We start from the raw sequence: 13,116 nt of genomic DNA, 5'->3' as shown, positions 1-13,116 counted from the left end.
TAATATTATTTGTGACTATTTTAAGCAGAAGCGATTCTTTAATGATTTTGCAGTTTGTTCACTGTTGGTATATAAAAATGCTAATGATTTTTTTGTGTTGATTTTGTATCGTGCAACTTTAAGAAATTTGTATATCAGTTCTAACAATTTTTTTTGATGGAATCTTTAGTTTTTTTTTTCAAATACAAGATTATATCATTTACAAATAAGTGTAATTTGACTTATTTTCCTTTCTCTTGTCTTATAGCTCTAGCTTAGACTTCCAGTACTATATTGAAATACAATGATGAAAGCTAACATCCTTGTCTTGTTCTAGATCTTAGATGAAAGGCTCTCAGTTTTCCCCATTCAATATGATACTAGCTGTGAGTTTGTCATATATGGCTTTTATTACATTGATGTGTCTTCTTTCCATTCCCAGTTTTGGGGTTTTTATATGAAAGGATATTGAATTTTATCCAGTGCTTTTTCAGTATCAACTGAAATGATGATTTTTTTGTCCTTTCTGTTTATATAATGTATCACATTGATTGACTTGCATATGTTGAAGCATCTTTGCATCCCAGAGATAAATCAACTTGGTCATGATTAATAATATTTTTAGCATATTGTTGATTTTAGTTTGCGAATATTTTATATTTTTGAGGATTTGTGCATGTACATTCTTTAGGAATATTGGCCTGTAAGTATTATTATTATTTTTTGGATGTGTCTTCGGTTTTGGTATCAGGGTAATACTGCACTTGCAGAATGAGCCTGGAAGTATTTTCTTCTGTAATTTTCAAAATGTTTTAAGTAGGATGGGTATTAGTTCTTCTTCAAATGTTTTGTAGAATTCAGCATTTAGCCATTGGGTCCTGGAGTTTTCTTCAATGGGAGACTGTTTTAGAACAGCTTCCATCTCATTACTTGCTATTGGTCTTTTGGTATTTTGGATTTATTCATATTTCAATCATCACTGGTAGTATGTGTCTAGGAATTTGTCCATTTCTTCTAGATTTTTCAATTTATTTGCACATATTTGCTAATGGCAGCCACTAATAATCATTTTAATTTATGTACCATCAGTTGCAATGTCTTCTGTTTCATCTCTATTTTGATTTACTTGAATCTTCTCTCTCTCTCTTTTTTTTTTTTTTTTTGGCCTGGCTAAAGTTTAGTCAATTTTGCTTAACTTTTCAAAACACCAACTTTTTATTTCATGAATTTTTTGTATTGTTTTCTTCACTTCAAATTCAATTATCACTGCTCTTGTCTTTATTTTTCTTCTACTAATTTTGGGTTTGATTTGCTCTTGCATTTTTAATCTTTAAGGTGCAACATTTATTTAATTTAATTAATTATTTATTTAATTTTTATGTAGGCATTTACAGCTATAAAATTCCTTCTCAGTACCAGTTTGTCATATCTCATAGGTTTTGGTATGCTGTGTTTTCATTATCATGTGTTCGAAATCAATTTTTAGTTTCCTTTTTAATTTCCTCATTGACTCACTGATTATTCAGGAGCATATTGTTTAATTTTATTGTATTTCTATAATTTCCAAAATTCTTCTTATTATTGATTTCTAGTTTTATTCTATTGTGGTCAGATAATATGCTTCACATTATTATTATAATAATTATTATTATTACTGTTTTAAGACTTGTTTGGCTAGACACGGTGGCTCACACCTGTGATCCTAACATGTTGGGAAACCAAGGCAGGTGCATCTATTGAGCTCAGGGGTTTGAGAAAAGCCTAGGTAACATGGCAAAACTCTGCCTCTACAAAAGGAAAAGAAAAATACAAAAAATCAACCAGGCATGGTGGCACATGTCTTTCGTCCCAACTACTTGATGGTGCTGAGGCAGGATGATCATTTGAACCTGGGAATTCGAGGCTGCAGTAAGCTGAGATCGTGCCACTGCACTCTGGCCTGGGTGATAAGTGAAATCCTGTTTCAAAAAAAAAAAAAAAAAACTTGTTTTTTAACCTAACATATGGTTTATTCTTGAGAATGATTTATGTGTTGATGAACAGAATGTGTATTTTTCAGCTGTTTGATACAATGTTCTATAAATATCTACCAGGTCTACCGATAACATTTGGTGGTTCTTTGTTAATTTTCTGTCTGGAAGATCTGTCCAATGCTAAAAGTAGGATGTTGATGTCTTTAGCTATTACTCTATTGGAGTCTACCTCTCTCTTTACATCTAACAATATTTGCTTTATATATCTAGTTGCTCCAGCATTGGGTGTGTATATATTTAAAACTGTTATGTTTCTTGCTGAATTAACCTTTTTATTATTATATAGTGACTTTCTTTGTCTCTTCTTACGGTTTTTTGTCTTAAAACCTATTTTTTCTTTTGTAAGCATAGCTACTCTTGCTATCTTGTCATTTCCATTAGCATAGGATATCATTTGCCATCCTTTATTTTTAGACATTTTTTTTCTTTACCAAATACTGAGTCAGTTTTCTCTGAGTCCTCTGCCCTTACTAAGCCCAATCCTGAGCTTTTCACTTTGTTCTTATAGAACACAGTTTTAGCAGTAATTCTGCTAAATTAGTTTAGCAAAATTCACCCACTTTTGCTACCTGAGCACCCTTCAAATCTTACCACCCTGGCTTGCCTTCAGCAATAATTCTATCACGTTGGTTTAACCAGAAACCCTTGCCTTTAATATTTTCTCCTAGTAATTCTCCATCCACTAACTCCCAACTTGCTTTTTGGTTATAAATCCCCATTTGTCTTTGCAGAAATAGGAGTTGAGACCAATCTTACTCCCACACTGCAAGACCTACTGTGGTGATCTGTAGACATATCGTTATGTCCTCTCTTGAATAACGTCTGCCTTACCATTTTTAGCAAGTGTTATGGATATTTTTGACAGTAACAATAGGTAAGAGTTCCTAGTGTAGTTCTTTACATTAAGTCTCTGAAGCTATCATTCTTTGATTCTTTCAGAAGACCCAATCTCTAATCTATAGCTTAAAACATAAGCTTACAGAGAAAGCATGAGGAAACCCTTTTTGTGACAGAAAGACAGAATGGTTTGGGCAAGTTTATTATATATAATGACTAAAAGTATAAACTCGGGAAGAATAGAATCCTCAATTGGGGTGAAGGACATAATTAAATATGACTACTTTTAATTATTTGATAGGAATTTGGTAATATTTTGAGAAGATTATATGAACGTTTGTATATACAATATAATTCAATCTGATATGTTTATTAATTTTTTGATGTATTTATTGTTTTATTTATAAATTTCCTTTTAATTTGGGGATTTTTTGAAGTTCTGTATCTTGTTTTCTAATATTTGGTAAAATTGTGAGAATTCTAAAATTTTTATGTTAATTTTTGTAGGTACTTAGTAATTGCATTCATTTATGGGGTATATGAAATGTTTTGATACAGGCATATGCTGTGTAAAAATTACATTAGGGTAAGTGGGGTATCCATTACCTCAAGTATTTATCCTTTCTTGGTGTTACAGTCAACTTTTACCATTTTAGTTATTTAAAGGTGTACAATAAATTTTGTTGACTGTAATCACCCTGTTGTGCTATCAAATATTAGATCTTATTCATTTTCTCTAACTCTATTTTTGTACCCATTAACCATTCCCACTCCCCACCACTCACTACATTTCTCAGCCTCTGGTAACCATCATTCTACACTCTATCTCCATGAATTCAATTGTTTTAATTTTTTTTTTAGCTCCCACAAATTAGTGAGAACATGCAAAGTTTGTCTTTTAGTGTCTCACTTATTTCACTTAACATAGTGACTTTCAGTTTTATTCGTGTTGCTGCAAATGACAGGATCGCATCATTTTTATTGCTGCATAGTACTCTATCTTGTGTAAGTAAAACTTTTTTAAAAAATTTTACTTAAGTTCTGGGATACATGTGCTGAATGTGCAGGTTTGTTACATAGGAACACATATGCCATGGTGGTTTACTGCACCTATCAATCCATCATCTAGGTTTTAAGCCCCGCATACATTAGGTATTTGGCCTAAGGCTCTCCCTCCCTTTGCCCCCCACCCCCTGAAAGGGCCCAGTGTGTGATGTTCTCCTCCCTGTGTTTATGTGTTCTCATTGTTGAGCTCCCACTTATGAGTGAGAGGATGCATTGTTTGATTTTCTGTTCCTGTGTTAGTTTGCTGAGGATGATGGTTTCCATCTTCACCCACATACCTGCAAAGGACATGGACTTATTCTTTTTTATGGCTGCATAGTATTCCGTGGTGTATATGTGGCACATTTTCTTCATCCAGTCTATCGTTGATGGGCATTTGGGTTGGTTCCAAGTCTTTGCTGTTGTGAATAGTGCCGCAAAAACATACATGTCCATGTGTCTTTATAGTAGAATGATTTATAATCCTTTGGGTATATACCCAGTAATGGGATTGCTGGGTCAAATGGTATTTCTTGTTCTGTATCCTTGAAAAATCGCCACACTGTCTTCCATAATAGTTGAACAAATTTACACTCCCACCAACAGTGTAAAAGCCTTCCTATTTCTCTGCATCCTCACCAGTACCTGTTGTTTCCAGAATTTTTAACAATCACCATTCTGACCAGCATGAGATGGTATCTCATTGTGGTTTCAATTTGCATTTCTCTAATGACCAGTGATGATGAGTATTTTTCATATGTTTTTTGGTCAATAAATATTTTCTTTTGACAAGTATCTGTTGATATCCTTCACCCACTTTTTTATAGAGTTTTTTTCCTTGTAAATTTGTTTAAGTTCCCTGTAGATACTGGTTATTAGATCTTTGTCAGATGGATATATTGCAAAAATGTTCTCCCATTCTGTAGGTTGCCTGTTCACTCTGATGGTAGTTTCTTTTGCTGAGCAGAAGCTCTTTAGTTTAATTAAATCCCATTTGTCAATTTTGGCTTCTGTTGCAATTGCTTTTGGTGTTTTAGTCATGTGGTCTTTGCCAATGCCTATGTCCTGAATGGTTTTGCCTAGGTTTTCTTCTAGTGTTTTTAATAGTTTTAGGTTTTACATTTAATTTTTTAATCCATCTTGAGTTAGTTTTTGTATAAGGTGTAAGGAAGGGGTCCAATTTCAGTTTTCTGCATATGACTAGCCAGTTTTCCCAGTACCATTTATTAAATAGGGAATCCTTTCTCCATTGCTTGTTTTTGTCAGGTTTGTTGAAGATCAGATGGTATTAATTCTGACGTCTCTGTTCTGTTCCATTGGTCTAGACATCTGTTTTGGTACCATTATCATGAAGTTTTGGTTACTGTAGCATTTTAGTGTAGTTTGAAGTCAGGTAGTGTGATGCCTTCAGCTTTTTTTCTTTTTTTGCTTAGGATTGTCTTGGCTATATGGGCTCTTTTTTGGTTCCATATGAAATTTAAAGTAGTTTTTTCTAGTTCTGGGAAGAAAGTCAATTGTAGTTTGATGGGAATTATTGAATCTATAAATTACTTTGGGTACTATTGGCATTTTCACAATAATGGTTCTTCCTATCCATGAACATAGAATGTTTTTCCATTCGCTTGTGTCCTCTCTTATTTTCTTGAGCAGTGGTTTGTAGTTCTTCTTAAAGAGGTCCTTCACATCCCTTATAAGTTGTATTCCTGGGTGTTTTATTTTCTTTGTAACAATTATGAATGTGAGTTCATTCATGATTTGGCTCTCTGCTTGTCTGTTATTGGTGTATAGGACTTCTTGTGGTTTTTGCACATTGGTTTCGTATCTGAGATTTTGCTGAAGTTGTTACCAGCTTAAGGAGTTTGGGGCTGAAGCTATGGGGTTTTTTAAATATACAATGATGTTGTCTGCAAACAGAGACAATGTGACTTCCTCTCTTCTTATTTGAATACTGTTTATTTCTTTCTCTTGCCTGATTGCTCTAGCCAGAACTTCCAATACTAGGTGAATAGGAGTGGCGAGAGAGAGCATCCTTGTCTTGTGCCAGTTTTCAAAGGCAATGCTTCCTTCTTGGTGCACTCATTATGACATTGGCTATGGGTTTGCCATAAATCGCTCTTATTATTTTGAGATATGTTCCATCAATACCTAGTTTATTGAGAGTTTTTAGCATAAAGTGGTGTTGAATTTTCTCTAAGGTCTTTTCTGCGTCTATTGAGATAATCATGTGATTTTTGTCATTGGTTCTGTTTATGTGATGGATTACGTTTATTGATTTGCATATGTTGAACCAGCCTTGCATCCCAGGGATGAAGCCAGCTTGATCATGGTGGATAAAGTTGATAAGCTTTTTGATGTGCTGCTGGATTTCATTTGCCAGTATTTTATTGAGGATTTGCACATCAATGTTCCTCAACCATCTTGGTCTGAAATTTTCTTTTTTAGTTGTGTCTCTGACAGGTTTTGGAATCATGATGATACTGCCCTCATAAAATGAATTAGGGAGGAGTCCCTCTTTTTCTATTGTTTGGAATAGTTTAAGGAATGTTGCCAGCTCCTCTTTGTACCTCTGGTAGAATTCGGCTGTGAATCCATCTGATCCTGGACTTTTTTTGGTTGGTAAGTTATTAATTACTGCCTCAATTTCAGAACTTGTAATTGGTCTATTCAGGGATTCAAATTCTTCCTGGATTAGTCTTGGGAGGGTATAGGTGTCCAGGAATTTATCCATTTCTTCTGGTTTTTCTAGTTTATTTGTGCAGAGGTGTTTATAGTATTCTCTGATGGTAGTTTGTATTCTGTGGGATCAGTGGTGATATCCCCTTCATCACTGTTTATTGTGACTATTTGATTCTTCTCTCTTTTCTTCTTTATTAGCTTGGTTGGCAGCCTATCTATTTTGTTAGTCTCTTCAAAAACCACCTCCTGGATTCGTTGATTTTTTTGAAGGGGTTTTCATGTCTCTATCTCTTTCAGTTCTGCTCTGATCTTAGTTATTTCTTGTCTTCTGCGACCTTTTGAATTTGTTTGCTCTTGCTTCTCTGGTTCTTTTAATTGTTATGTTAGGGTGTCGATTTTAGATCTTTAACACTTTCTGATGTGGGCATTTATTGCTACAAATTTCCCGCTAAACACTGCTTTAGCTGTGTCCCAGAGATTCTGGTACATTGTCTCTGTTCTCATTGGTTTCAAATAACATTATTATTTCTGCCTTAATTTTATTATTTATCTAGTAATCATTTAGGAGCCGGTTGTTCAGTTACCATGTAGTTTGCGGTTTTGAGTGAATTTCTTAATCCTGAGTTCTGATTTGTTTGCACTGTGGTCTGAGAGGTTGTTTGTTATTATTTCTGTTCCTTTGCATTTGCTGAGGAGTGTTTTATTTCCAAGTATGTGGTCAATTTTAGAATAAGTGCTATGTGGTGCTGAGAAGAATGTATATTCTGTGGATTTGGAGTGGAGAGTTCTGTAGATATCTATTAGGTCCCCTTGGTCCAAGCTGAGTTTATCTATTCATCTGTTGATGGACCCTTGGGTTGCTTCCAAATCTTGGCTTTTTTGAATAATGCTGCACTAAACGCGATTGCAAATATCTTTTCAATATACTAGTTTCCTTTCTTTTGCGTATATATCTAGTAGTGGGGTGGATCATTTTGTGGTTTTATTTGCAGTTTTTTAAGGACTCTCCAGACTCTTCTCCATACTGATTGTACTAATTTACATTCCCACCAAAAGTGTATGAGGATTCAGTTTTGCCCACATCCTTGCCAACATTCTTATTAATTTCTAGTTTTATTCCATGATGGTCATAGATGGTACTTTGTTATTCTCTGTTTATCAGTCTTACATTTCTTTCATAAAATTTATTTCATGTATTTTATTATTATTATTTTTGAGACAGGCTCTCATTCTGTCATTCAGGCTGAGTGCGGTGGTGCAATCACAGTTCACTGCAGCCTTGACTTCCTGGGCTTAAGCGATTTTCCCACCTCAGCTTCCTATGTAACTGGGACCACATGTTTGTGCCACTATGCCCAGCTAATCTTAATTTTTCCTTTTGTAAAAATATGGTCTCACTCTGTCACCCAGGCTGGTTTTGAACTCCTGAGCTCAAGTGATTCTCCCACCTTGGCTTCCCAAAATGCTGGGATTGCACACTTGTACCACCAAGTCTGGCTGTTTTATTAGTTTTGATACTATTGTAAATAAAATCTTGTGCTTAGTTTTTTTTTGGAGTATTCTTTACTAGTATATAAAAATATAGCTTGTTGGCCTGGTATGATGGCTCATGCACGTAATCTTAGCACTTTGGGAACCTGAGGTGGCAGGATTGCTTGAGCTCAGAAGTTCAAGACCAGCCTGGGAAACATAGTGAAACCCTGTCTTTACAAAAAATGAAAAAATTATCTAGGCATGATAGCATGCACGTGTTGTCCTAGCTACTCAAGTGACTGAGGTGGCAGGATTGCTTGAACCTGGGAGGTTGTAGCTGCAGTGAGCTATTATTACTCCACTACACTCCAGCCTTGGTAACAGAGTGTCTCTCTCTCTCTCCTCTCTCTCTCTCTTCTTTCTCTCTCTCTCTCTGTCTCCTCTCTCTCTTCTTCCCTGTGTGTGTGTGTGTGTGTGTGTGTATACATATATATATGTAGAGAGAAAGAGTTTGCTTTGTATCTTTTATATCTTTAGACTGTTTTCTGCAAACTTCCTGAATTCATTTACTATTCTAATAATACTTGTGTGGATTCTTGAGGATTTTCTATATTCTAGATGATACTCTATGTAAATAACCAGAGTTATACTTCTTTCATTTCAGTCTAGAAGCTTTTGTCTTTAATTTTTCTCTCCAACTACCCCAGCTAGAACCTCCAAAATGTTGTCAAATAGAGGTGGCAAAAGTAGACATCTGTTTCCTATTCCTCGTATTAGTAAAAAGAGTTTAGTATCTCAACATTAAATAGTATATTAGCCGTATGTTTTTCATAGGTTGCCCTCTATTAGAACATGAAACTTACCTTCTATTCCTAGTTTTGTAAAAGTTTTATCATAAAACTTGGTTAGGTTTTGTCAAATGTTTCTCTGCATCTATGAATATGATCATGTAAATTTGGGCCTTTATTCTATTAGTATGGTAAATTATAGTGTTTAAATTTCAGATGCTGAAGCAGAAACACATACCTGAGCTAAATATCACTTGGTCATTGAGTATATATACTCTCTCTCTCTATATATATATACACACACACACACACATATACACACACACACGTATATATATCACACGTACATATACACTTACATGTATTTATATATATTCGTGTGTGTGTATATTATATATACACACATGTGCGTATATATACATATTTGTTTTTTCAGATATATTTACATACCATAAAATGAATGCTTTTAAAGTATGTGCTTCAGCGTTTCTGTAGTAGTTTCTCTATGTTGTGCAACCATTGCCATTATATATTTGTAGAAAATTTTCATCACCTCCAAAGGAAACCTCATACCTATAAGCGGTTACTACAAATTCTCTCCTCTGTCTATGGCCTTGCAATCATTAATTTACATTCTGTTTTTATGGATTTGTCTATTCTTGACATTTTATGTAAATGAGAACATACAACATGTGCCCATTTATGTCTAAGTTATTTCACTTCGCATAATGTTTTTATGTTGTAGCAAGTATCAGTACTTCATTTTTCATGACTGAAAAATATCCCATTATATTGATATACCACATTTTTTACTATCAGGAATAATACTGAAATACATATTACTGTACAAGCCTTTGTTTGAAGATGTTTTCAATTTTCTTGGGTATATACCAAGTAGAATTGCTGGGTTCTATCATAAATTAATTTTTAACTTTTTAAGCTATTGCCAATCTATTTTTCACAGTGTCTGCATCATTTTACATTTTCACCAGCAATGTATGAAGGTTCAAACTTCTCCACATCTTCACCTTGTTCTTTGTCTTCAATACTTGTTCTTTTCTTTTTTCTTTTTAAAATAGTATTATACCCAGATTAGTGGTTGTAAAGCAATATGTCATTGATTTTGCTTTCTATGTCCTTGAAAACAAGTGATCTCAATATCTGTTCCTATGCTGACTCACTATTTGTATATTTTTTTACCTAGCTTTCAATTGGGTCATTTTCCTTGTTTATTGACCTGTAAAAATTCTTTATATATTCTGAGCACTAGACTCTTAAGAGGTATACAATTAGCAAATATTTTCTACTATTCTATAGACCTTCTTTTTACTTTTTTGATAATGTTATTTGAGAAAAAAAGCTTTTAATTTTTATGACGTCCAATTTATATACTTGTTTATGTTACTTGTGACTTTGGTGTAACGTCTAAGGAAGTTATGCCCAATAAAAGATCACACAGATTTCAACCTATGCCTTCCTTAAAGAGCTTTATAATTTCAGTTTTTAAATTTACACCTTCGATCCATTTTGTGAAGTGTCCAACTCTGTGCTTTTGCATGGTATATCCAGCAGTCCCAGCACCATGAGACAAGACCATTTTCAATTGATGGACTTGGTATCCTTATCAAAAATGAACTGACTCTTTCCTGCAGGTGATAGCTAAACAAAAATGAATGGAACATAAACGTATGGGGTTATTCCTGGGGTCTCGATTATATTTATTTGCTAAATGTATATATGCTTTCAACAGTACCACACAGTCTAATATGCTTCAAAATCAAGAGATGTGAATCCTACTACTTTGTTTTTGTTTTTCCTGCTTTTAGTTATCCTGTGATCCTTGAAAAATCTATGTGGATTTTGGGATCAGCTGTCCCTTTGTGAGAGAAAAAAAGCAGTTAGCATAGGGATTGCATTTAGTCTGTATATTAATTTGTGTAATATTGCCATTGTAATAATATTAAATTTTCCAATCCATGAAAATGATACATATTTAATTTATTTACATCTTTAATTTGGTCCAAGAATGTTTATAGTTTTCAATGGACAAGTCTTACACTTCCTTGGTAAATGCATTGCTAGGTATCTTATTCCTTGACTTCTGCTGTAAATGGAATTATTTACTTAATTTTACTGTCAGATATTTAATTACTAATTTATAGACATACAAATGACTTTTATATGTTAATCTTGCATTCTAAAACTTTGCTAAATTAACTTATTCATTAGTCCTAATTTTTAATTTGTTTTTTGGGGGTAGAATCTGTAAGATTTTCTGTATACAAGATTAGATCATGTACAAAGAGAGGTACAGTTGCCTCTTTCTCTCCAATCTAGATGCTTGTTATTTCTTTATCTTTAATAATTAACCTAACTAAGATCTCCAGAACAATATTGAATACAGGCATGGAGACAGGGCATTCTTGTCTTATTCCCAACATTAAAATTATAGCTTTTAGGTTTTCACAATTTACTATATTAGCTGTGACTTCTTTGGATGTTATTTATCAGATTGAGATATGTCTTTTTTTTTTTTTTTTAACGGAATTTTGCTCTTGTTGCCCAGGGTGGAGTGCAATGGTTCAATCTCGGATCACTGTAACCTCCACCTCCCGGGTTCAAGTGATTCTCCTGTCTCAGCCACCCGAGTAGCTGGGATTACAGGCATGCATCACTATGCCAGGATAAGTTTGTTTGTTTGTTTGTTTTGTATTTTTAGTAGAGACGAGGTTCCTCCATGTTGGTCAGGCTGATCTCAAACTCCTGACCTCAGGAGATCCGCCCGCCTCGGCCTCCCAAAGTGCTGGGATTACCGGCGTGAGCCACTGCCCCCGGTCAGATATGTCTCTGTTATTTCTAGTTTATTGACAGTTTTTATCAGGAAAGGGTGTTGGATTTCATCAAAAATTTTTTTTCTGCATCTATTGAGATAATAATTTGTTTACACATTTTGTTGATAGAATATATTGCATTGATTCCATTTTTATATATTGAACCAGGTTTGTATTCCTGAAATAAATCTCAGTTGGTCATGATGTACGATCCTTTTCATAAACTGTCTAATTTTGATAGGCATATTTTCTTGAAGATTTTTGCATCTCCATTGATAAGTTAAATTAATTTGTAATTTTATTTTGATGTCTTTGTCTATCATGCTATCAGGGTAATGCTGACTTCATAGAATTAGTTTCTATGTGTTTCCTTCTCTTGTAGTATTTGGACGAGTTTGAGAAGCAATAATATTCTTTGCTTTTGGTAGAATTCCCCTGTGAAACTATCTGGCCTTGGAGTTTTCTCTGTGGGTAGTTTTAAAATACTAGTGCAATGTCTTTACTTGTTACAGGTCAATTCATATTTTCTTCTCATTGAGTTAGTTTTGATTATGTGTTTTTAATAATTTGTTCATTTCATCTAAGTTATCTAATTTGTTCGTATGCAGCTAGTTACAGTATGCCCTAATAATCCTTTTTATTTTTGTAAGGTCAGCACTAATATCCCCTCTTTCATTACTGATGTAATTTAATTCCTGTTCTTCTTCTAGCCCTTCTTCTTCATCCTCCTTCTCTTTCTCCTCCTCCTCCTTTTTCTTCTTCTGCTTCTTCTTCCTCCTCCTCCTTCTTCTTCCTCTTCCTCTTCTTTCTTCCTTCTTCCTCCTCCCTTCTCCCTCCTCCCTCCTTCCCTCCTCCTCCTCCTCCTTCCTCCTCTTCTTCTTCTTCTTCTTCCTCTTCCTCCTCCTCCTCCTCTTCTTTCCTCTTCTTCTTCTTCATAGAACCAACCAAACTTTTGGTTTTGTTAATCTTCTATGTTTTTCTCTTCTCTATTACATTTATTTTAATTCTCATTTTTATTATTACATTTTTGTGCTTGCTTTGGATTTAGTGGTTCTTCTGGCTTCTTAAGATGGAAGGTTAGGTTATTGATTTGAGAAGATCTTTCTTCTTTTTAATATATATGTTTACAACTATAACTGTTATTATCTTTTTCTTTTGGAGACAGGGTCTCATTTTGTCACCTAGGCTGGAGTGCAGTGATGTGATCATAGCTTATGGTACCCTCAAACCTCTGGGATCCTCCCACCATTCCTCCTCAGCCTACTGAGTATCTGGGAATACAGGTGCATGCCGTTATGCCTGGCTAATTTTTTAATTTTTTAAAATTAGATCACACTGTATTTCCCACACTAGTCTCAAACTCCCGGCCTCTAGTGATCCTCCTGCCTTAGCCTCCCATGTAGCTGGGGTTACAGGCATTAGCCACTACACTCACGACTATGACTTTTAATTAAG

The sequence above is a fragment of the Trachypithecus francoisi genome, unplaced genomic scaffold, assembly GCF_009764315.1.
Source record: "Trachypithecus francoisi isolate TF-2019V2 unplaced genomic scaffold, Tfra_2.0 Lachesis_group6, whole genome shotgun sequence".
NCBI lineage: Eukaryota > Metazoa > Chordata > Mammalia > Primates > Cercopithecidae > Trachypithecus > Trachypithecus francoisi.
Note: the sequence above shows the minus strand (reverse complement) of the source record.